The sequence below is a fragment of the Pinus tabuliformis genome, chromosome 2_1 (assembly GCF_031772625.1).
Source record: "Pinus tabuliformis cultivar Carrire ecotype Pingquan chromosome 2_1, CPIR1, whole genome shotgun sequence".
NCBI lineage: Eukaryota > Viridiplantae > Streptophyta > Pinopsida > Pinales > Pinaceae > Pinus > Pinus tabuliformis.
Genome location: NC_142299.1, coordinates 832,040,092 through 832,065,995, shown reverse-complemented (window position 1 = coordinate 832,065,995; position 25,904 = coordinate 832,040,092).

Here is a 25,904-nt window from a genome sequence, read left to right as displayed (position 1 = left end):
ATAAAAGAATATATATATAGAGAGAGAGAGAGTAAACTATAAAAATTTGAAGAAAAAAATAATTTTTTTTTTAACTATAAAAATAAATAAATAAAAATACAACAATTTAACAAAAGTATTAAAAAAGCTTAAAAAAAAATTAAAAACAAACCTCATTTAAAAAAACAAAAAAAATAAAAACAATTTTAAATAATTTAAAAACAAAAATAAAAACAAACTAACAAAAATTTAAAAACTATTAAAATTAAATTTAAAATTTTTTAAAAACATAAAAACAAAAAAAAATCAAATTAAAAAAGAAAACATAATTAATTAAAAAGTTTTGAACAGTACTATTAAAATCTTAAGAAAAAAAAATGGTGGGTGGTGCTGAAATCCAATTCTAGAGTCAAATCCAATTATGAATCAGAATTTAGCCCCGCCCACTTAAATAAATAAACAAATATATATATATATAAACAAAATTTTAAAAAAATATTATAAACACAATTAAAAGGAAAAAAAAAAGAAATTTAAGTGGGTGGGGCAGAAATCGAATTTCATGCCAGCCCTCCAATCTTCTTATTTTTACATTTTTTTAATGATTTTTTTAGATTTTAATAATACTATTCTAAAAAATTTAATTAATTATATATATTTTTTTTAATTTGATTTTTTTTGGTTTTTTATCTTTATTACATCTTTTTGTATTTTTTTTATTTTTTATTTTTTATTTTTGTTAGTTTGTTTTTATTTTTGGTTTTAAATTATTTAAAAAAAATGGTTTTGTTGTTTAATTTTCTAGTTCAATTTTTAAATCACGTTTGTTCTGATTTTTTATTTTGATTTTTAATTTGTTTTAACAATTTTCTAAAATTATTGTAGTTTTATTTATTTATTTTTATAGTTAAAAAAATTGTATTGTTTACAAGATAATTTTATTTTATTTTTACATTTGTGATGTTTTTTTGAAAACATGTTTTTTTTATTATTTATTTCTTTGTATTTTTTATTTATTTTTTAATTCTTATTTTTATAGCTTAATTTTGTTTTTCTTTTTTAACATTTTTATGATTGATTTTTTTTTGTCTTTTATAGTTTTTTTTTTTTGTCTTTCTTATATATTTATATTTGTTTGTCAATTTTTTTAAGTTTATGTATTTTTTAAATATATATTTTTATTTACTTTTTCTTAATTCTTTTTTTTTAATTGTTTTTATCTTTGATTTTATTTTTAAAGTTATGTTTTCATTAATTTTTTTTTTTAATTTAATGGTTTTTGGAGCCATGATAAAATATTTTATGCCATTTTTTGAAAATGCTGAAAAATTATCCAAAAAAAAAAAGTTTCATGGTGTTTTTTCCACAATTTTTGCACAAAAACTTTGTTTTCACTGCGATTTTTAAAACATGTTGAAAATTTACCCTAGAAAAAAAAGTGTTATTCTAGCATCAACACTTTTCATTTTCAAGATGATTTTTGATTTTTTGGGGGATTTTTTGGCTAGAGTTGCCAATTTTAAGTTTATAGTTCCCATTTTAGAGTTTACATTATTGTTAGTAGGTGATAACGATGATATAATATGATGTTAGTAGTTGACAATGATGATTTCAATGTTACATTTCAAGAGTAATTTATGATGATTGATTATTATAATAATATGTTACTAATGATCGTCTAAGTGCGGTAGGAGACCAAAATATCACACGTGTGTGATTGGGTAGTGATTCTGGTTTGATTATTTAGTATTATTTCATATTAATTTTAAATTATCAATAATGAATAAGTTTATATACACCAGTTAAATGTATAGTGGACGTAGGCATAAGATAGATGACGGTTGAAGAACTCATATATGGATAATGGGGTAATATGGAGAGAATTCAATCTTCTTTGGAGGGGTGGAACAATGTAGTTGATTTCACCCACTATCACTCTAGCCCTGGTTTAGGTTGGAAAGTACTAGGCACTTTCATCTTGAAGTTGCATGATAACACAAGTGTTTGGCTGCAGATTCATTCACTCATGAGGATTAATTAAGGAGTGTGCATTAAAGTACATATTTTAATCCTAATTCACTATCGTCTCACAGCAAAGGGTGACTCTAGAGTTAACAACTGTCTCTATATTCATGTTAATGTTCCCTGCAATAAGTCATAGATACTTAAAGGAAATTGTTGTGGAAGCCTTGAAATTACATGAGGTAATTATTGAAGGGAGAAAATCACTTGGAACCCTTGTTATTGGAAAACAAAAAGGTAATTGGAATTCAAGATAATGGACTAAACATTCAGTTAAGGTGGATAAATAAAGCAGGGAGTTTTAGAAGTAAAATCTTGCTTAAAATTCTAGAAAACTTGACAAAAAGGGATTATGGTTGTAGACCAAAATCAAACTTTAGAAAATCAAAATAAAGTAAAGTTAATTAAGCATCGTACCTATCATAAAACATATAGTGATGATATTGCTTTTGTGTAAAATGAAAATAAGACTTTTGATTAAATGCTAATGCTCAAGGGGAGGTGTGCATAAATTAAATATTATCTAACACAAAAATGGATAAATAACATTCATTAAAACCCCTCCATGTGGAAAAAGAATCCAATCAATGTCTATAACAAATAATTGAAATTGAAGAAAAGAAGGGAAGATTAAAGACATATATTTGTTACATAATAGTTAACTTAAGTTAAAACAACATATAGGCACCAACATAGAGGAATTTGAAAAGAAATCAATGGAAAAGTAACAAAAATTTTAGGAAACATGTTTTGGGCTGAGGGAAAAGAGTCTTTTAAAGAAAATATGAAATTGAAATTCATGAGAGCCTTCATAAAATTGTGATACATGGTAGGTGAATAATAGGAATCTTGGAATTTAAGAAATTTGTAATTTTGCATGAAAATATAAGTGACAACATTGAAAACTTCTATAAAATAAAGATCAAACAATGAGAAGGGAACTTTATTTACCATATTGTTGGAAAGTTTTCCTAAAGCAAAAATTTTATTTCAGCAAATAAGTTGAGTTTTTTTGTGAGTTTGGTGTGTGTGAAGATTATGTAGAGGGGGAATCCCATGGGCTTTGTGTATATCTTCTCCATATTCCTAGAATATTAATTTCTCCTATAGTCCCATTGCAGTTTAAGGTTTGTAGAGAAGAAGAGTACCAAAAAAATGGCCAGGGAGATTCACTAGTGAATCAACAATGTTTGGTTAAAAAAAGAAACTAAAATGCAATGAGTCAAGGTCACTAGACTATATCAACACTTAAAGAGGATCTCTATGTCAATCTACTATTGGACCATTAACACTCAGATTGAATTAGTAACTATGTTTTGATATTATGATGATTTTAAATATTTTGAAGCTTATAAAATGATTATTGTAATGATAAATTTTACATACTTAAGGAATTGTTTATATACTTTGTATTGATATACAAGGAATCATAGTGCTTACATTCCAAGTCATTGGATTTATATTGTTAAGTATGATGTAGGAATCTTATTGTTGTTATACAATGTGAATCGATTTATATGAATAATAACATTGTGTATTGTTGCAAAATTATTGTTGATAAACATTTGTTTCTATATATTAAAAGTTCTTTCACCATTGTTAATTTATACTATGCTAGGTATCCTTAATAAATAAATCAAGTTGTGGTTGGGTAGTCAAATGTAGAGAAAGATTTTGTGTGTAAAAGATATTTTATTATTCAAAATCAGCGCCTTGTCCTGATGAGAAAGTTGTAAGTGATTTATGAGTTGATCACTACCATCAATATGATTACTTCTTAACTTAGTTTTAAATAACTTGGGTATGGAATAAATCTAATAGTTACACTCACACAATTCTCTCATTCTTTTATACATGTTGAATATGTTGTATTATTCACTAGGTACACTGACTTCTCATGTATGTTTCATTGATCAGATGTTCTTTTATAGTATTAATGAGTTATATGTATATATATATACATATACATACACACACACACACACACACACATATATAATTTCAATGCACTAAAATCATATTGTTTTTATCAATGCACAGATTGCATTCCGTAATAGTTTGATGTTACTATGAGAATATTTCTGTAAAATATCCAATATTATTTTATCCCATTAAGGTAGCAAAACCCATGATTACGATCCTCTGTAATAAAATGTTCATTGGAGATGATAATCCACCTACTTCTCTCAAGGGGTTTATAATTTGACAGGACATAAGTACCATCATATTTACAATGGTATTGAACAAATATGCATATACAGATAAAGTATAGAAAAAACATCATTTGTGGTTAAGTTGAGAGGGTTACAACTAGAAATTGTACCAGAGGTTTCAAAGGAAACGTCGTAAGGAAATAGCATATAACGCTAACTAATGTTTCTTTAATAATTATTGAAAGACAGAAAACTATTAAGAAAAGGAAATGACCATGCTACAATGAAATCTTATTACAGTACTACTTCCTTGACCCTTACAAATCATGAGGCCTATGTTGAAGTTAAAGACCTTGTCTAGTTATGCCAATATGAATGCCTCGTAAATAAAGAAAAAGATCGCGATTTGGTACCTTCGAAATCAGAGGTTGTTTTGGTATAATTCATCCATATTTCTTCTTGACTGCTTTATTTTTCTATGGACAACCTTAATCAGTGGAAAGCAAATTTTTTATACTTTGAAACATGTGCCTATAAATGAATATAAAATTTCTTTAAATAAATTTTAAATTTCTATGCGAAAAAAGATCTATTCTTGAAGAAAAATGCATATATTTCCAATCTAGAAAGTGAACCCAAGAATAGCATCAACTACACCTCTTATTGAGAAAATTGTTTGTGTTTCTCTTTTAAATGTTGAATCACCTCTATATTATCTCTTTCATGATACTTGAAACTATTCAAAAGCTCACAAAGCTCTTTACCACTAATCTCCTTGGTGTCTTCCATGTTCTTATTTTAATCCAACAAATTCTACTTAACTAAATGTAACCCATGTCATGCAATTGAAAATAATGTAGAGATCATTAAACAAGATTTAAATGATTTTATCTTGAAAATCAAGCAAGTGTGGTCCATAAGAACCACAATGAAAATACTGATTTTTTACATCAAAAGACCACACATCACCTTGGCTTTAAAATAATGGCCGCAAAATTTATATAACCTACTTGTCTATCTGAATGGTAAAAAAATGAAAGAGTTATTGTGAATTTTGCATTTTAGGCAAGAAACATATGGATAGTTTTGGAAAAAAACTTGGATGAAGAAAAAATATGCATGTGGAAATTTCACATAGTGACCTTTATGGTCCCATGAAAATTTAGTCATTGGAAATTCCATATTATTTTATGGCATCCATCGACCATGCTACAATGAAATGTTACAACAATATTGCTTCCTTCAAACACAGAGTAAGTTGAGACAACACTGAGGAGTTTTTTGTACACATTTTATTACAACCTTTCTGTCCATCCAATAGTTACTGCAGAGCATTCTAAAGAGAGAGTCTATTTTTGTCTATAACCTGATCCATAATCAGAGAAAAGGACTAGGGATGTCGCAACTTAAAATAAATAGTCTTTTTCATTCATGTAGTGATGTATGGACATTCTTAGTTGAAATGGATCCTATAAGCTACCTGGTATCCAGAGAAACTAGAAAATTCAAAATAGATATATTTTATGCATCCATATTGCCTACATACCATGCAACTATTGGGATGGGGTCCCTTGGGTCAAATTTTGATGCGATATTGTAAAGTCTCTGCATTTTGAGGAGTGAAGTGCACGTAGATAAGGTCACTAGGAGTCAACAGGCTTTAGGAAGGTCAAAGCCCCTTAGTTTTTGTATTTTTTTGAGCCGAGTCTGTAAGAATAAGTTATTTCTATATTTTGTCGAAGGGGAAGGCTCCTCCTGCTGTGTGCATGGAGACCTTGGTATGTCTGCAGCTAAGTGTGTAGGCCCCTGCAGTTGTGTGTGCAGGATCGTAAAAGTTTGTATGTTGAAGATCTAAAATAATAAAGAATATTTGAAGAAATTTTCGATTTATATACTTATCCGTTTTCTGTATTTATGCTCAATTGAATGCCATTTACATGTATTATTTCTTTAATTACTCCGCAAAGATCTGGATCTATTTTTATACATTATTTTATGCATGATTAGACCCTTAGGCGAATTTCATAGCTTTATTTAATTGAAAACTGCTTTAAGTTTGGGGATTTCTAGGATAAGGGTTCGCGAAGGTCAGGTCAGGCCTAAAACAAAATAAATTCCTTAATCCCACATCACATAGCATTCTGGATGCAAAAACCTAGTTCTAGCATCCCCTAATACTGCCTCGGGTGAGACTACAACTTGTGCCAAGCAGGTTGTTGTTGGAAGGGCTGGTAGTATAGGGTTTTGTTGGTTAGCAAAACTAACTTTGAACATATGTCCAAGCCCCCTCAAGAAAAGAAATGGTTCCATTATCAGGACCAAGATCTATTTGAGGATGTGTGATGTGGTGTAAGTGGATACCAACTAAGACGGAAATTGAGAAATGGATAGACCAAAAGTTGCATGAGTTTGCAGCTCAGGAGAATCAGAATCCGCGGTTGTCAAAAGAAAAGTGGTTACAGAGATATCTCTACACAGAACTGCATGAAGTTTTATTTTTGACGTTCCCTTGCAAATTACATGAGTGGCTTTCCAAATTAGCGGATATCAAACCTACATGGAAGCATGATGATCCTATAGTGTGGACTCTAGAATTAGTCAAACATCTTGAAAGATCTGATTATAAGGTTGCAAGGGATGTTGATTACTAGATCGATAGTATCTTGGGTGGTTTAATCACTGAATTTTCAATAGATACATCTATATCTTATAGTGAAGCTAAATTCCGATTCTTCAAAGGTCCGAGAGGTAAGTACCTAAAGTTGCTAAAAACCTGGATTAAAATTCTTTTTTTTGAAAAAGGGATTATGCCTTTACCTTAATGTTTAAGAGAGGTCAGACTAGATCTATGTGAAGTGGAAAGCGATTTAGGGTAGATCTAGACAAATTCGTTGAAAATGAATACAGTCCTTTATTGGGAGACTCTGAAAGTGAAGAAGAAAGAAGTAGCCCGAGTATGCCCAGAGGTGCGACATAGTTAGTAGATGAGGGTACTTCTAGAATTCCACATCCATCCACTCCACCTCCCCCTTTACCTTCGCCTCATACACCTATGCCTCCACCTCCACCTCCGCTACTTAGTATGGCGAATACAATGAAAATGAATGTATTCAAGTGTTAGGGATCAGAGGATCCCGATCATCTTTGGTTCGTCACAGAAGTTGTGGAAAGCACAGCAAATAAACAACAATGACATAAATAAAGAGAAATTGGTTACAACACTGGAGGACAGAGCACTTACCTGGTACATTAGATATAGTACGACTCATCCAGATGCTTCGTTACCTAACACAAAGGATGTATTGAATGCATAATTTAGGAAGCCGAAGTCACGAGCTCAGTGTGTGATCAAAATAAAGGAGATCAAGTAGAAAGATAATGAGTCTTCATGGGATATAGATGAACGACTGAAGTTCTTACTGAGCAAAGCCAATATTTAGATTTCATATGAACAACATAGGGAATAGTACACAACTTCATTATTAACTTACTTGATATTGTTGTTATCTCAGCAAAATATTGGGTCTCAGGCCAAAGCGTTGGAAATCGCGATGAAGCTAGAAGCTTCACCGATCCATGACACAAATATAGGAGTTCAACAGTTCTAGGCACACTTAGCAAGCTTGCATATGAAGAAGGGAAAGGAGGTTAAATCAAAAACACATTCTGAAGTTTGGTGCACAAAGTGCAAGGTTGAAGTTTATCATAAAGATCAGTGCCCTGTATTCCAAGACTATATAGATGTAGGGGATCGTAGCCCGCTGAAGCTAGAATCTTTCGCTGGATCAAGCACCAATACAAGTGCCCGGTGTAGCATCTGCCAAGTATTAGGACAACATTCGATAGATAATTATTCACTATTATAGAAGTTTATACAATCTCCGAAGCAATTATTTTTAAACTTTTGTAAATAAGTTGGTCATGATGAAAGGAATTGTCAAAGCTATGAACTAATAATGGACAAGAATCTGCTATATAGAATGTAGGCTGAAAACGCGTGCAGAGAAATCAAGGCTCACCTGTAGCTCGCGGAGGATTCTAAGGATGGGGAAGAGGATGAGGAGGAGGAGTTGGAAGAGGTCAGGGCTAGATCATTTTCTACAACTGTGGAGAACCAAGACACTTTTCACGCAACTGTCAGAATCTGAATCACCCTTCTTGTCAATATTGTGGATAATTTGATCATGTTATAAAAGATTTCCCGGTCTTAATAGCGAAGATGCAAGAGAAGAAGAACCAACAACCAATGCAAAATATTCAGATGATGAGATCCAAGCTGCACGAAGATGATCCTAGTATCAAAATAGTCACATGAAGTGGTATAGCCACTAGTGAAGACAAGGTTGAACGGAAACAACCAGTATTGGATCTGTGGTTTCAAAAATTCGGTGAGAACAATGTTGGGTTTGATTTACATAGAGAAAAAGAGTTTTTCATGGAGGAAAGAATTTTTTTTATGGATCCAGGTGCTTCTACATCTAAGAATCAGATATTGTTAGTCCCACGGAAGGAGAAAAATGAAGAAGTTACTGTGATGTATGATTTAGATCCCATGGTGTGAAAATCGTTTCTGTGGACCTACATGAAGTTATTACAGGATCAGTAGGTAGTTGAAGGACTAAAAGAGATGATAGATAACTTCACCATCAAAGATAAGATGTTACCAAAACAACGCGCAATCAATAAGGTGAACCGAAGTAAGAAGAGAATTGATAGGGAGATGCGGTTGACAACACAAATTAGTGATCTCTAAATGGACCAAGTAATCCTAGACTTGGGCTCTGATGCTAACATACTCCCAAAGAAAGCTTGGGAGCATATGGGGAAGCCTAAGTTACAATGGTCACCAATACAGTTGGGCATGGTGAATCAACAGAAGATAATTTCAATGGGTTGCCTACATGGAGTAATTGTCGATATTGAAGGTGCAAGAGTAGTTGTAGATTTTGAATTTATTGAGATAGTAAATGAAATTAATCCATACCAAGAATTTCTCGGGATTGATTGGGCCTTTGACATGAATGAAATCATTAATTAAAAGAAGCGAAGCATGGTATTTGAAAAGAATGATCTTCGAGTGATTGTTTTGTTGGATCCAATAGAAGGTGCATGATACAAAAAACCAAACCTTGATTATTATAAAGATGAAGACATTGAGCACATCTATAAGCTAACTGTGTGAAATGAATATTGGATCAACCCCACTGCAAATGGATGGATTAGCTAGGAGAAATACAATTCCTACCAATACAATTAAGATGAAGAGTTAGAGAATTGACATAATCGATTGCATGAGGTCTCTACAGTGAGATGTAATCGGCTTACAAAGTTGCTACATTGTATATCTACTGAGGTTCATAAGTTTCCTTATTACGATGGATTGGATTATTTAAACATGTTTCTTGACCATTTTGAAATGGATGTACCAAAGGAACATCGATTCCAGGCCTTAGATCTAGCATTGATAGCTATGACTACAATATGGTGGGGTATGCACAAGGATAATTTTGCTGACTGGAAGGAATATTGTAGAATGATGTGATTAAGATTTGACTACGCAAACACCTAACTCACTAAAAAGTGCACAGGGAAGGATGACCCGCAATCTAGCTCGATGGACTAAGGCATGGGGTGAGGTACCTCAACCAAAGTGGGTGCATATATTTATTCACACAGTAGATGTTATCCCAAGGAATTAGAATTTAGAGATAGAGATGTGACACAGGATTACTAATTGGGATGAAATGAAGGAGAGTTTCTTTCTAACATTCAGTTTTGAAGATGGGTTCGAATGCATTGATGAAGCACTTTAGGAGATTAAATCAACAATCTTTCAAACACCTATTGATCTGAAAATGGGGCTCTTAGGATTCTTGTCTAACTTACAAGAACCTCTCCCACTTCCAAAGCTTTAAATTTTCCCAAGTCTTAATGATTGACCAATGTGGAATTAAGAAATGCTTAAAAATAAGGTGTATGTTGGCATGTGTTTTTAACTATTTATGTGCTTTTAAAATTCGGTTGTTCATGCTAATATGTAAATACATATGATAAAAGACAAATGCAGCAATAAGCAAACACATAAGACAACAATTTAATACAGGGTTCACCCGAAACGCTTGGGCTACGTCCCCTTGATCTCTAGTCAACTCGAATAGGCTCCTTGGGATTATGGCAACAGTTCTTTTACAAGTTCCACACTCAACTCCAATGTTTTATACAAGAACATTGGGCTCAAAACACCATCTTATCCCTTGGCTCTTGGAGCTCTTTGGATTTCTGGCTCTGGCTCTTAGCTCTAGCTCTGGCTCTTTCTCTAGCTCTTGGCTCTGACTCTAGCTCTGGTTCTTTGGCTCAGGCTCTAGTTCTAGCTCTCAGCTCTCGCTTCTGGCGCTTGCTCTGGCTCTTGTCTCTAGTTTTGGCTCGTGGCTCTCTGCTCTGGCTCTCTAAGCTCTTTCTCTTGGCCTTTGAATGCCTCTATGAGTCGCTCGATCTCCAAGCAACTCTAGCAACAATATCCTACTGTCAATTGAGCTCTCCAAATTTTCACTCGACCTCTGAGTGACTTCAAAGACTCTCTGTGCATTCAAATTTTTCTTGTTGTTCACTCTCCTCTCTTCTTCTCCCCCCTCTATCTCTATCAGTCTGTGGCCTTAAGCCATCCGCTTCCTGACTGCTCATCTCCACTTTCAGCTCTCTCATTCCCTGCCTCTGTCCATTTGAATCCCTTCTTCGACTATTATAGTCAGTGCATCACACCTCACAGGGAAGTGGCCACCTATTCTGTAAAGGATAAGTGTTAGGTTCAATGGAAACACTCGATCGTTTTAAATGACCATTATTTCCATTTACTCCAAGAATGCCCGCGAAACACAAACCTTTTCCAGCTCATCATCCACGTCGGACTTCAAAGTCCCACACAATCTGCTTTATGACTTTGTCAAATTCGGTCATCCATCAGTCGCATCTCCACCGTTTATCTGGAGCCTCCAGATCCTACGGTCTCCATCCATATCGCACGGGTAAGTTGTGTGACCTTTATTCGCACGATGTGAGTAGTTTTCTCTCTCATCTACTAGACACATGTCACCTAGTGTATGGAATTGCGCGGGACTCGGTCGAACCTGCTTACCACCTGAAGTGCTAGTGATATCCTACTAGTTTTGCTATGGGACCTGCCTTCTGATCGAATTAGCGATTCTCGTATGGTTTTATGCCTTTTCCTTATGATCGAGCACTTGGGGATTTCCTTCACTGAGGGGAATGCCCTGCGATATGCAATTACAACTTTATCATAAACTACCTCTGTTTTTGGATTTGGCCTCCCGATTGCCAATTTGTGCTAGTGCATGGTCACCATGGGCCAACAGTCTGCACGCTTTGACCGAGGGTCCTTGTTCTTCCGTGCTGACCACAAATTGCCATTGTTCAGAGGTTATTTCTGATAAGCTCAATATCCAAAAGACTTTGAACTTCGGCATGAGTTTATTTACAGAGTTTGGGTAATTTTAAGAGAGTTTAAGGATCCAATTCGGATCAAGCCTTCCCACTAAAAGAACTTTTGGTCCACCAAAAGAATGATATACTGATCTAAGCAGTAAATGAGAGTAACAACACCCTCTTCTTTCAGACTCCCTACACTTTCCTTTGCATAGTGCCTCTAAACCATAGTCTCTAACCACTTCCCTTCTTTGATGGGTTGGTCTCCTTAGGAAGAACTGTTTTCCTCCTTGGCTTCATGCTGAACTTTTGGTGTGAAGTTTAAAGAAGGTAGTTTGAACTTGTTTACCTTGATCCTTGATCCAAGGTGGCTCAAACAAACATGAAGTACATCTGCTCCACAAAAATTTCATTTGTACCTGTTTGAAAAGCTGCCAACAACAACTGTTAACAACAGTAGGTACACAGGAAACAACTGGATGGACTAACTCCTGCTTCAACAAAGAAACATATTTCACATCTTGTGAACCCTTCCTTGTCTTATATCTACATACAAATGATTGACTAGATAACAAGCCAATAAAACATGCCTTTAAAACAAACGACCCTTCAGGTCATGCATGTAGAAAAAGGCCTTGAGGACTCTTTTCCAAAAGATGAAACACTTCATCATTATCTCCATTTTTGAGACCAAGTTAACTTCTCCCAAGCCAACATTACATGCATCTCATGCTCATGCATGCATTCCATCTATCAACTTTCGCTTAAGTACATTATACTTTCAAAGCTGAAATGAACATATTGTTGCAGCAATAAAGTGAGTTTCCTACTCAACTTCTTTCCATTTACCATTTTGGTAAGATCCTGCAACTAACATTTATTCCACAAAGAAATGCAAATAGATGCATCAAAGGACATGTAGTCTTAATTGGATAAGAATTCTAACCATTTCTTACCAATCCATTTCAAAGGTCCCTCCTTTGTTTGCACATCAGCATCAATATGTGAATCATCCTGAAACACATCAATCATGGAATATTTATTTCCATCCCTTCCATTTTCTTTTTCCACCTTCTCCTTCAGCTTTGGTGGAAGCAATGCTGGATTCAAAGTCCAACACCTTTCAGCAAGATGTCATTGCTTATGGTAGTAAGTGCAACACATGTGCATCCTTTTGACAGCATGATTTGCTCGTCTTGTGGACCTTTGGCTGCTTGCTTCTTTTCCTTCAAAATTTTCCTGTATGTGGCCATCCTCTTCCAACATCTAGAAACATAATGGTTATCCAAACCACAAAAGCAAGATGCAATTATTTTTCCAAGCTTTACAAAATCAAAAGGAAGATGCATAGAACCAGATTTATACCTTTCTCTTTCACCTTTATTTCCTTCATGAGGAGGTGAAGCAAATGAAGAAGTGGCTCCCTTTGGAACACCATCACTTTCTTCAAGGGTGTCAAAGTTTCCACAACTCTCTGGTTCAAGTGTGTGCTTATGAACACCTACATCCTGCAAATGATGTTTCGAGCTATTGCATTCCTCCTAAATATAGTCTTCACACTTCTGAGGTAGAGGACATGAAATGAAGCTCCTTCTTGGGACTATTTCAATGGCCTTCATGGCAGCTTTGGAACTTCCTCCGTATGACTGTCCATAGCCAAGACCCAAATACTTATGTCTTTCCTCAACTATTATTGGCTCAACAATACCTTGTGCATACTTACCCAAGCCCTTTCCTTCATAGCCCATCTTGGACATTAGATTGGAACCTATGCCTCTAGTATGTTTTTCAAAATAACCAATATAAGCATTCTTAGAAGAATTTGAAGACAAATTGGAATGGTTTACCTCTTCTTGAAGCCGATACTTAACCAAGGCTTCTCTAGCAACAAGGAGCTGTGACTCCAACTCATGCATCCTTTTCAGGTTTATATTTGCAACATGAAGTTGCCTCTCCATTTCTTGTAATTTGTCAGAAAGCATCCGCTTCTCTTCCTTCATGGAATTCAACTGCTCTCTAAGCATGCTACTCTTCCTTCCATCCTCATACAATTCTCTTACCTTGTCCATCATGATGAACAAGTCTTGCTTCACGTCTCCATCAAAGAATCTTGTGATGAAGGAGGAATTTGAGGACTCACTTGTAGAATTTGTCATTATGCCAATGAACAAAAGAACTTCAAAAAAGATTAATAAAGAGCTTATTTAGTAACCTTTCGAAACAAACCTCTTGCACTTCAAGGATTTCTTTGAGGTCCTTTGGGATAAAAGAATGCCTGTAGCCCTTATTCCTTCTTGTCCTTCCTGGACTGAGCTATCAATAGATTTCCCTTCACCTCTGCAACTCAAACAATAGTTAGTCTGCAGATAAGCATACAATCAATCCTTGACTGCCCAAACACCTTTCAGACAAGCAATCTTTGCTCTGTCAATCAAGCATTCTAATATAACCTTCTTTGATGGTGGCGTTAATCAATCTCAAGCTCTAATACCACCTGATCTGACAATGGGGTTCTTAGTATTCTTGTCTAACTTACAAGAACCTCTCCCACTTCTAAAGATTTAAATTTTCCCATGTCTTAATGATTAACCAATGCAGAATTAAGAAATGCTTAAAAATAAGGTGTATGCTAGAATGTGTTTTTAACTGTTTATGTGTTTCTAAAATTCAGTTATTCGTGTTGATATGTAAATACATATGATAATAAACAAATGCATCAATAAGCAAACACATAAGACAACAATTTAATACGTAGTTCACCCGAAATGCTTGGGCTACATCTCCTTGAGCTCTAGTCAACTCGACTAGGCTCCTTGGGATTATGGCAATAGTTATTTTACAAGTTCCACACTCAACTCCAATGTTTTATATACGAACATTGAGCTCAAAACACCATCTTATCCCTTGGCTCTTGGAGCTCTTCGGCTTTCTGGCTCTGGCTCTTGGCTCTGGCTTTGGCTCTTGCTCTAGCTCTTGCCTCTAACTCTAGCTCTGGCTCTTTGGCTTGGGCTCTAGTTCTGGCTCTCATCTCTCACTTCTAGCGCTCGCTCTGGCTGTGGCTCATGGCTCTCTGAGCTCTTTCTCTCAGCCTTTGCATGCCTCTGTGAGGCACTCAAACTCCAAGCAACTCCAACAACAATATCCTACTATCAATTGAGCTCCTTGGCTTTTCACTCGACCTCTGAGTGACTCCAAAGACTCTCTACACATTCAACTTTTTCCCACTATTCGCTCTCCTCTCTTCTTCTCCCCCCTCTATCTCTATCAGTCTATGGCCTTAAGCCATCTGCTTCCTAGCTGTTCATTTTTTCTTTCAGATCTCTCATTCCCTGCTTCTATCCTTTCGAATCCCTTCGTCGGCTGTTACAGTCATTGCATCACACCTCACAGGGAAGTGGCCACCTATTCCATAATGGATGAGTGTCAAGTTCATTGGAAACACTCGATTGTTTGAAACAGCCGTTGTTTCTATTTACTCCAAGAATGCCCACGAAACACGAATCTCTCCTAGCTCATCGTCCATGTCGGACTTCAAAGTCACACACAATCTGCTTTATAACTTTTTCAAATCTGGTCATCCATCGGTTGCATCTCTACCGTTGATCTAGAGCCTCCATATCCTATGGTCTCCATCCATATCATGCGGGTAAGTTGCGTGACCTTTATTCGCATGATGTGAGCGATTTTCTCTCTCATCCGCTGGACATGTGTTACCCAGTGTATGGAATCGTGCGGGACACGGTCGAACCCACTTACCACCTAAGGTACTTGCGATATCCTGCTGGTTTTGGTACGAGACCTACTTTCTAACGGAATCAATGATTCCCGTACGGTCTTATGCCTTTTCCTAGTGACCGAGCGCTTGGGGCTTTCCTTCACTGAGGGGAATGCCCTGTGATATGCAATTAGTGCTTTAGCACTAATCGTGTATTAGAAACTGCCTCTATTTTTGGATTTGGCCTCCCGATTGCCAATTTGTGCTAGTGCGTGGTCACCATGGGCCAACGGTCTGCACGCTTTGACCGAGGGCCCTCGTTGTTCCGTGTTGACCACAAATTGCCATTTCTCAAAGGTTATTTCTGATAAGCTTGATATCCACAAGACTTTGAACTTCGGCATGAGTTTCTTTACAAAGTTTGGGTAACTTTAAGAGAGTTTAAGGATCCAATTCAGATCACCCATAGAGCCTATCGCTTGGATATAACCTGAATAGAGTATGTAGCTACAACATGCTTTGGAATGTTACAATGTTACTATGGAAGAAGGTGATGAGGATCCACTGAATATTAATATCCCTGAGTCAGAGGGACAATGTGAAGTTGTTGAACCTGATATGGAGATCCCTAATATCTCACAACTGGTGTGCACAAAATAGGTAAATATTGGCTCAGAAGCAGAACCAAAATTCGTGAACATTGGCGCCTATTTGGATGAAGACACAGTGGATAAGATCTCTAAATTATTACAAGAATATTAGGATTTATTCGCAACTAATTTCTCTAACTTGAAGGGGATAGTAGGATATTTAGGTATGATGAAGATCAATCTAAAACTAGATGTGAAGCTGGTTAATCAACGCCCATATCAGTTGAATCCCAAATACAAGGAAATGGTAAGAGAGGAACTTGATAAGATGCTCGTGGTAGGAATAATTGAGCCCGTAGAAGAATCGAAATGGGTCATTCCTATGGTGGTCCAACAAAATAAAACAAAGGGTGATTTTAGGATCTACGTAGATTTGTGGAAGTTAAATGATGCATGTGTACAAGATCCATTCCCTACGTCATTTACAAATGACATTCTCGAAAATGTTGGTGGACAAGAAGTTTATTCATTGAAATATGGATTTTCAAGATATCACCAAATTAATATTATGCTAGAGGATAGAAGAAAGAATATATTTGCTATAGAATGGGGATATTTCCAATATACAGTCATGCCATTCTAGCTAAAAAATTCTCTTACGATTTTTTCAACGGTGGTAGTTGCACTGTTCAAGGAATTCATTCATAAATTTTTTGAAGTCTACTTCAATGATTGGACAGTGTTTGGCCTAGTCAAGAAGCATGTCTCTAGTATGTGTTTGATGTTGGATACATGTAGAAAATATAAAATCTCCTTGAATCTGAAGTAATGCATTTTTTGTTTACCTTATGGAATACTTTTAGGACATCTTGTGTGTAAGGAGGAATTGATGGTAGACCCTACTAAGATTGTTGTAATTATCAATTTGGAGACCCCTAGGAATGTAAAGAAGCTACGCATGACTTTGGGTCATACTAGGTGTTACAGGAAAAGTGTCTACTCATAACTGCTTATCCCACTAAGGTGTGACAGCTGCCTTAGAAACAAACAAAGTAAAGCTACTTTCGTTTTTCCTTTATGAAGTATAGATAGAGAGGAACAAAGAAGACCAACCTCTGTCTTGCGCTAATCTCCTAGTTCGATTCCTCTCTTCTTTGATAGTCTTCCACTACTTGTTCCCTTGCACGCCCAGCTTCACAGAGTACCTGTAAGATCATAGTAGCATAACACTATACAAAGACATGGATCTATAATCATAAACAATCTAGGATCAGATGTAAATTGACCATACAAATGCAGCAAACATGAATGACACAAAAGTATGGAGGAAAACTTGAATAACTTTTATTGATAAACAAGAAAAAGCCAAGAGGAGTTACAACTAGTTGTTCTGACCCAGCATCAACCTCTCAGCAAGGAAGCCCCTCTTCACCTCATACAAAGCTTATATCACCCAACAATCTGATGTTTGTCTCAAGAAACCAACAACAATTCCTTACAATATGCAAAATTCCAGCCTCTGGATCTCTGGGATGAGGGATCCATATATAGATATCTGTAATGGAGATGAGTCAGCTTATGATTTGATTAGTGTCTTCCCTCTGATAGTTCTTGCTTCCACTTGGAGATTGATGATCTCTTACTCATCCTTGGTCGGATTCAGATAGGCAAGTGTCATAGGAGAAGTTTCTGGAAGCTTCCATTGCCTCTCCACCTCACGGAATGACACTGCCATTTGTCATTTCTCGCCCATCGCACCCCATAAAAGGGATTTTTGAAATGCAACACACCCATACAGTGTATTTAGGTGAGATGCAACGCACCTAGCCTATGGAGCAGCTAAAATGATCCTGTTTTGACCAATTCTGAGTAGTTTTTCATGGAGAACTTCTGGGAGAAGCTATAATCTGTTGACCTTGTTCCTTTAGGGGTTAGAACAACACTTTTAGGGACTTAGGAGCCCTTGGTTTATGGACATTTCGTGCTTGGGTTTGTAGTGCCCAAAAATGTCTATAACAGTTGCCCCCTAAAGCATGAGGTCATTAATCTTTTGGTGTCGGGTGAAATGCTTTATTATGAGGATCCGAAGTTCTTTCAAGCTGGGAGGAGACCTGTAATAAGATACAATACAATACATTATCTTCATAATATTTTCATGATCTAGATGAGGCGGGCATTCCCATGCTCAGCTTTATAAATTCATTTTCATGTACATAGGACAGACAATCGTCTGAGTGTAGACTGATGATTCTGATAGAGCCATCATCCCTTTGATTGGATGATTATCTGTGCAGCAATGATGTACATTTGATGTCTTTATTTTCCTGAGTATATATCGCAACCCGGATGGATGAAACTAGATCCGGGGTCTTCAATCTCGTTTGATATTCACTCGAAGTACAAGTCTATCCATGTGAGAAATGTTCTGAAGTCGAACATGGAAAGACATCGCTTGATTACCAGCCAATGATATAAGCTGTTAACAAGCGCGAGAGGAATCACTGATAATGATAATGACCCTCAAGGTACTGCAGTACAATTCACGTGGTGTGAATAAAGGACTTGGCATCAAACACCACGCAAAATCTTTCGATCGAAGGTCATTGATGTAAACCCATCACCGGAAGTGAGAAACTTGCCATTGGGGCATGCAAGCTTCAAAGTACTGAATGGGGTGTTCCTAGATCAACTTCTTGGATAATGAGCTGATGTCGACAAGAAGTGATCCGTAATAGGAGGGCCTTAATGAATCCCACATCAATGACACGGAACGGATCAAATGATTTTAATGGAGGTGAAAATGATTTGGTGATATAAGGTTCAGGGTGGCGGTCATGAAAGAATGGAGTATAAATGTATTGTAGTGGGTGAGACACAGGTGAATTCTCTGAATGACTTCTCTTGAACATATCGGCGACACTGATGTGATGGATTGGTAGCATTAACCCCAAATGTGGATGGTATGATGGGACCATGGTGATGTGACTGGTGAATGAAACAACCCAACACAACTTGGATGCGGAGTTAAAGTGTCATGTTCAAGAGCGACTTGCTACCAACAAAGTTTCTTCAAGTTTTCTTCCCAATTTTTCCCCAGTCATTGCTGACCAGTACCTCTTTATTTTTATCAAGCTTGAGGAGGATAACATATGCTTGTTCTATAATTTGCCCTTTGGGCAAACCCATGACTATGTTTTAACGAGCCTAGCGATAGTGAAACTCGTTCTCGTCTATAGACAAGTTTGTCGCTATTAAAATTTTAACAAGTTTAACTACAAAGATAACTCGGTCCTTTTCAATTTTAGAGAGTCTGAAAAGGAACATAAAGGAAACTCCAAAATTCCTTTTTCGTCATCTAATCCCTTAAGTCCAAAAATGTATAAAACAATACAAAAGTGATGAATTTTCGATACTTTTAACGAGCCGAACAAAACAAGCGCTCGATCTTTTTGTGTAATGATCCCTCAGGTCCAAAAATATTAAAATTTAGAGGAGGGATAGCACTTCCGGTCCCTTTAATGAGCTGGAGAGGCCAATGGCTCGGCAATCTTTTCATATTTTATGAGTCAGTTGAAAAGAGCTTAAAGGAGACTCGTCTTTTGAGGAACAAGTGATAAAATGGGTAGCAACTGATTCCAGGTAAGGTTTGGAATTTTCCAATCACGGCAGTGTTACAAGGATGGCTAGTGAGATCACTCTTCGCAGCTATTCCTCAAAATGGGTAAACAATCAAATGGAGGTGAATGATCGGCCAATGCAAAAGTGGAGGTGATGGTGCAAACACGACCAAGGCTTTTAAAGGCTGAAGTACTACATTCATGATGGTTATTTACCGGGGAATAGTTCATTTTTTAATGAGCTTAAACATGGGGGGAAACATTTGCTCATGGCTTATGTTTATTTTTTAACAAGCTTGAACTATGCGCTAAAACTGCTCGATTAAATGGTCTCTTTTTGACTTTACCATAAATAGCTTTGTTCTTTCAAAGATTGTACTGTACTTTCAATCGCTTCATCAAACTAGTCAGAAATGAACAATATATGCTTGAAAAATGAGTTAGAACACTAATATTTTACTTTGAACTACGTAAAAAGTAATGAAAAAGTTCTTTTACCTCTCATTTTACCATTTCATTTGAACTTTGCTTTGTTGGAGCTTTGGAGGTGCTTTCCCCCTTTGATTTTCATTAGCTGATTTTGCGAGATTCTGTGGATGATTCTCAGCGCCGTCTGGACCGGGTAGGAGCTAAACTCGAGATCTTTCATTTCATGTTTTCCATTTTGCATTCTGAGCTTGATTCCTAGTTTTTCTGAGCCTATGGGGTTTGAAAAACTCGTTCTGCCTCCAGCGCACCCTCTGTGTATCGAAAAGTGCGTTGGATGTTGGCCTGTCCACTGGCCATCTGACATGCAATGCACCCAGAGCACTACTGTAGGTGCGATGGGCGCAAAGAAGGAATTTTATGCATAGTTTTTGATGGAAATTTTGCCTGTTTCTTACCAAAATCAAGATCTAACTCTTCTCTTGTTTGTTTTTCAGAGATCTTTGGAGTAAGATGACTATTACATGGTGAGAACATGAGCATGAAGAAGAGGACATGCTTGCCCTACATGATCCGGTTACAGTAAACACACTGCGGAACTGTGGCTTGCTGAAGTTTTTCCACATTTCTAGCATGAGACAACAAATCAACTTACTGTAGTATTTGCTCGATGCTTGGGATTCTACCAACCAGGTGTTCCAGATTAGGGGCAAATCCATCCCCTTGACTGTAGTGGACATCTACTTCTTGACTGGCTTGTCGAGGCAGGGTGCCCCCATCTCTTTATCAGGTTCGGCTCGAGGAGGTGAATCTGTGAGAGATTATGTTCGCCGGTATTGTAGACAGGGATCTCAGCCGAGTAAAGATGACAAGATCATCATCCGTGATGTCACTGACAGGTCCCTTAGGACTATTCTATTTAGTTTTGGTAGGATGGCTGGTGGTGCAGCTCTTCATGTAGCCAACCGATCTTATATGCAGTATGCCTTGGAATGCCTCCAACCGAAGGTGTTCAACTGGTGTGACGCTGAAACGAGCTTCTTTTTTTGAAGTTCCGGGGAGGAAATCAATTGCGAGTTTGAGGGACGAGATTTCGCACTGGATTGGTAAGACTGCTTCGAGGCTATATACCAGATGGAAAGATGTAAACCTGGTTGCATTCCTTACCGATGTTCGGTAAGCCCACAAAGCTGAGTATAGGATTAGGTACCATCTTCTTTTGTGAACTCCAATCATCCTTTGCAGCATGTGCTTCAGGACCTTGTTGATTGCTTCAACTTGTCCGTTGGCTTGCGGGTAATATGGAGTAGAGCTGTCGTGAGACAACCCTAGTTTAGCAGCTAATTTAACCATCATGTGATTGCGAAAATGCAATCCATGATCCGTGACTATAGCTTGTGGTACGCCGAATCTGGTGACTACATGATTGAAAAAGAAGAGGGCAGCTGTTCCACCAATATTATCTAATGTAGGCATCGCCTCGGCCCATTTGGTGAAATAGTCAACTGCGACTATAATATACCCATGGCCCCCGGTCGAGGTGGGGTTACATGTCATGAAATAGATGCCCCATTTGGCGAATGGCCCAACAGCAACTATTGGCTGCAGAGGTGCGGGTGGTCTTCTGGTTTTGCTATCGAAAATTTGACAAGCAATGCAACTTCTGACTGCGTTTATGCAATCTTTAAACATTGTTGGCTAGAAGTATCCTGCTCGTAAGATTTTTTGCGCTGTAGCATAACCAGATTGATGCCCCCCACACACGCCTGAATGGCAATCATTCAGGACTTTTTCGGCCTCCTCATGTGTGAGGCACCTTCTCGGAACTGTATCGATACCGCGACGGTAAAGTGTATCACCGACGATCATGTAGTCTTTTGCTTGGTATTGAATACGTTTTTGTTCGAAGCGAGAGGTATTCGGCCTATATTTTTGGGTTTGGAGATAAATTATTATATCGCCATACCACTGATTGCTTTAAAATATCAGAAACAAGCTTTCGTCCACGATTGTTTCTTCGGATGTTTCATCATTAGACGATGATGGGAGATCGCATAATAATTTTGCGAAAACCAGAGCTTTCTTTAACTTGGATTTTACAAATTCCAGATCAAACTCTTGTAGGATTGCTATCCATTTTGAATATTTTCCCCCCAGCAACTGTCGCAACAATATATAAGTCATGGGGTTGCAATCTGACAGAATGGTAGTTTTTCGAAAGAGGACATAGTGTCGAAATCTCTGTATCGCTTGAACAGCTGCGAGTGCTAGCTTTTCAACATAAGAATATTTTCTTTTTGTATCATTTAAGTTCTTACTTAAGTAATATATATGATGTTCGATTCTGTCATCTTCTTGAACTAAAACCATTGCGATGGTCGTATCCGCTGCAACCAGATACAGGTTAAAATCTTTTTGATAATCAGGAGCGTACATTAATGATGCTTTCATTAGGGATTCTTTTAAAGCATCAAAGGAAGCTTGCCCAACCTGATCCCAGACAAAGGGTACTTCCTTTTTCAAAAGACGCGTATAACCTTTAGCAAGTTCGGCGTAATTTGGAATGAACCTCCTCAGAAAGTTTGCTTTCCCTTGGATTTTCTGAATCTGAAGCAAATTTGAAGGTGGAGGAAAATTTATGATTGCCTAAACCTTACATGGGTCGAGACGAATCCCATCCTTTGAGACTACAAAGCCAAGTAAACGACCAGAACTGACACAAAATACACATTTGTGTGGATTGAGTCGTATCTTGTAGTGTCAGCAACGTAGAAATATCGCTCTTAAATGCTGCGGGTGATCAGTCCGCTTTCGCGAATGAGCCGGAAGGTCGTCGAGGTATGGTTGAACGATGTTTTTGATGTCATGGAAAGCATAATTCATTGCCCTCTGAAACGTCGCCCCTGCGTTCTTTAAACCAAAGGGTAATTTTCGATATGCAAATGTGCCCCATGGACAAATAAATGCAGTCTTTTACTGGTCCTGTGGGCAGATATTTATTTGATTATACCCAGAGAATCCATCCATGAATGAAAAGATTTCGCATCTGGCGCATTCATCAATTTTCTGGTCGATGAACGGTCTAGGGTAGTTGTCTTTTGGACAAGCTTGATTTACATCCCTATAATCGACGCACACTCTAATTGTTCCTTGTTTTTTCATAACAGGGACAATATTCGATACCCAATCAGTTAGAGGAACCGGGTAAATGAAACCAGCATGGAGAAGTTTCTCAAATTCTACCTTAATGGCAGTGGCTTTCTTGGGGTGCACCTACCGTAGCCATTGTCGTACTGGTTTGACATCTGGATACATCTTAATTTTGTGTTCAACGATACTCGAGTCAATGCCTGGCATTTCACTATATGACCAAGCAAAGACATCTCTGAATTTGCGAAAAAGAGCATTATATATTTCAAGTTCTGAAGGAGAACAACATTTGCCAACATAAATATTCTCTACAACATCTATTTTGGTCGAGATATTTATGGCGATAGTCTCTTCAATGTTGGAAAATTTTCGCTCGGAATTCACCGTGTTTACAGTATTTGATAGAAAATAAAAAACCAAAGGATGATAAAGGTCATCAGGAGTATCTTCTCCACAATCCGGAAGAAGGGAACGATGGTGGTAATCATCCCATGGTGCCCATTCAATTACCATCGATTGAACAATTCCTTCGTCGGTGTCATGCACTCTCGACCAAGGATCTGAAGGGGCGCCATATTCCTTAGACCTACGTATCCAAACACTCGATGAGCGTTGATTTGGGTTTGCCACCCAAGCTAGGAACATTGATTGCTACAATATTTCCATTGGGCTTGGAGGCAAGACCATCGCATGATCCATGTCGATATCATTTTCTGAGATCTTTTTAGAAGATATCATATTACAGGTTCCTACCGTCGCTACTTACGCCAAATTGATTGGAGGTGGAAGGGCAAAAGTTCCCATTAATACATGGTCTTTTAGCAGGCCTACTCCGATATTTTGAAGCGAATGGGGGCTTCCATGGATCATAGGAATGCTTCTCGTAACTTGAAAACCATTGGGGAGGAAGTTTTGTTGATTGACGATTGTAATCCCTCCTTGAAAGGGAAATGCAATCTTCCTAAAATAGGTCGACACAACAGTAGCCATGGCATATATCCATGGTCTTCCCAGTAGGATGTTGTAATCGAGATTTCCGTCGATTACCTCAACATATATTTCTACCGTTTTTCCTCCTAGTTCAACTTTAAAGTTACTTAGAATACCATACGGGGTATAGGTTCTTCCGTCGAATGCTTTTAATGTCGTCGAAGATCGCGACAAGATCCTAAGGCTTTCCAGCAACTCATCGACATAATGCATGTAGATGCCCCCTCATCAATAATTGTTCGATGAACAGTTTTGTTGAGGTCTTTCAGTTGAACAAGGAAAGCTAGCTGAGCTGGTAATTGAGGATCGTATCCTTTATGATCGAAGGATACAAGCTTGGAATCCTTTGGGTCTATCCCACCAATGGCTGATAATAAAGCCTACTTTTGGGAAGGGCAATTTTGTAGTACTTCAAGAGTCGACATAGTGGATGGCGATTGGGCCAAATCTTCCACTATATTATAATGTTGTGCCACTCTAGCGCGGGGATTAAACGTCGACTTGTGTACTACTCCCTTTGGCGGTTTTATTGTCAATTCAGGAATGATGGGCGGCGCAACTTCTGTCGAAGTTGTTGTCGAACTACTAGGCTGATCTTTATCCTTGTTGTTCAACAGTTGTGGATTCCCATAATCTTTGTTCCTCGTCGATATCAAAGCATCATTTTTCTGTTTTGAAACCGACAACATTAGCACTTGAGACAGGGAAGCATTTCCACTCGCAACCAGATTTGTTCCTGGATTTGGAAACGGATCAGTTAACACTGCGGAGGTTTTTGAATTCTTGAAGAATTTTTTAAGCTCAGCTCTGTGTGGACAATCTGCGGTCCAATGATCCTCATCGCATATAAAGCATGGATTTTTTGGTTTCCTATTTCCAGGAGGGTTTGCAGAAGATCTTTCAGGAGATGATTCTTCCTGTTTCTTCTTCTTCCCTTTGCCTTTCTTCTTGCTCCCTGGTTGCTTGGTTTCTTTGCCTTTATCTGTCGATACGGCATTTACTTCCGAGGCAAGAAGTTCATCTTTTGAATTTTGACTTGAAATCTTATGGGCCTTTTTGGATGTAGCCTTTGTCGATTTCATGTTTGTTGCGCCAATCACGCCATCGCCGGCATGAGAGTCATTGTTTGATTTAGGAGGAGGAGGAACTGAGAATTCCGGTCTAGGGGCGTCAGGTATTTTATCGTAGAACATGTCGGACTGAGTGTAAATCAAGTCCAAATATTGCACACGAGCGATAACTTGCTCTTCCGTGATGACCCCCCCTTTTGCCACATCTTCTGTGATGGAAGGTAGTAATGACTTGATAAACCATTCAGCTAAGAGCTGATCGGGAACATACGTTTTTACCATTCTACGACGACATCGCCACTCATGTATATGATCAGATATGTGAGTGGCTGTCATTTGTTTGAAGTTGGTAAGGAGTTCCGTTCCCGTTTCGTACCTTATTGGTAATTGAAAATGGGTTAAAAAGGTTGTGGCTAGAGTACTGAAGTTGTCGAATGAAGCTCTAGGCAATTCGATGTACCATTTTGCCGCCGGACTAGTTAACGTCCTCTGAAAAAGGCGAAGTCTTATTGAATCATCATTTAGGGTGTTTGATGAACACCACAGATGAAAGGTCATCACATGATTCGACGGATCTTCACTCGGATTTCCATTAAATTTAGGAATATCTGATGGAAGTTTATGCGGAATCGCTGGCCACCAAGGGGCGTAAGCGATTGGATCGTTTGTTAACCGATTTAAATCAGGTAACTCTAAAGTTGCCACGAAGGGTAACTGTTGATTCAGGTTGGGTGAAGCATACCCAGGACAAG